Raw genomic sequence first — 1,353 nt, 5'->3', positions numbered from 1 at the left:
CGCCACCCCCACCGCCTGGGGGCTCTCGGGCCGCGGATAGCAGCTGAGCTCGCCGCCGCCTCCGCGACGACTGGAAAGCGCGGCCGTGCGGGTCTGGCGCGCCTCCTGAGGGCCTGTGACCTCGAGCGGCCCGGACACGGCGGGCCCTGGACGTCTGTGGTGAGTGCTTCTCCGCGCGCTCTCGTCCTCGCAGACTCAGCCTCGATTTCCCCCTTTATCCCACCGCTCCCTACTCTGCCTGCAGCTCGTCCGTTTTCTGGTGTGCCTGTCCACCATAGTTCTGCCTTCTATTCATCCTTTGAAAACCTGCGCCCTCCCTTTCTTCTAAAACACTCCTTCCTGCTTGGTTTCTACTATTCAGTAATGGACAGCAGCTCAAAGACCGTTTATCCCACTGCTTTTCTGAAATGAGTCCCCGGCTGCCTTGTGCATCCTATAGGTGAAATGACGTTGACAAAAGAAAAGACAAAAAGCGATTTTTTCCGGGCTTTCCCTGGGTATTATGTCCCTAAAACGTATAAATCCAATTCGGTGAAATTGATCATTCTTTAGAGTTCGCCAAATATTATAAATGTCCTGTCAAGTAAAGAGCATTTTGAAAATACTTTACCCCCAAAGCCCCCGTTTTAAAGTTTCTTTTCTTTACAAATATGTCGGTAAACTTGTTCACATGGATTAATCCAACCTGAGCTCTCCATTATTTACATTATAAGTGAACAGCATGGACTTTAGAGAATGGTGGATCCAATTCATATCCTAACTACTGTATACAGTTGGGCAAATTACTTACGCTTTCTTAGTTTCAATTTTCTCATTCTTCCAGGGTTGTGAGAATTCAAAAATATATATAGTGCTAGATAAGTGTTGCAATATTTAATTCCTTCAGTGATGCTACTGTGCTCATTAGTATCTTAAACCGTGCTTTGTAGGCATTCTTTAGTACTTTTATTTTTACATTTTTTAGATTATTTTTTAAATTAAGAAATCGTAATTATATATGATTTGGTGGTGTTTTAATATATGTATACAATCTGGAGTGATTAAATCAAGCTAATTAACATATCCATCACCTCACTTTTTGTGTGTGGTGAGACATTTGAAATTTATTTTGAAATTTTTGAAATGTACATTATTAGCCGGCCCGGTGGTGTGGCGCACTGCTACAGTGTGCGGCTTGGGAAGCGGGGCGGCGCTCCCGCCGGGGGTTCAGATCCCACATGTGGACCGGCCGCTCACTGGCTGAGTGAGGTGCGGGAGCAACACCGAGGGTTGCGATCCGTTGCCAGTCACAAAAAAAGACAAAAAGGAAAAAAAAAAAAAAAAAATTTGGGTCCGGCCCGGTGGCGCACTGCG

The sequence above is a fragment of the Galeopterus variegatus genome, unplaced genomic scaffold (genome assembly GCF_000696425.1).
Source record: "Galeopterus variegatus unplaced genomic scaffold, G_variegatus-3.0.2 Scaffold4712, whole genome shotgun sequence".
Lineage (NCBI taxonomy): Eukaryota > Metazoa > Chordata > Mammalia > Dermoptera > Cynocephalidae > Galeopterus > Galeopterus variegatus.
The sequence above is the reverse complement of the archived record's forward strand: the minus strand, read 5'-3'. Positions refer to the sequence as shown.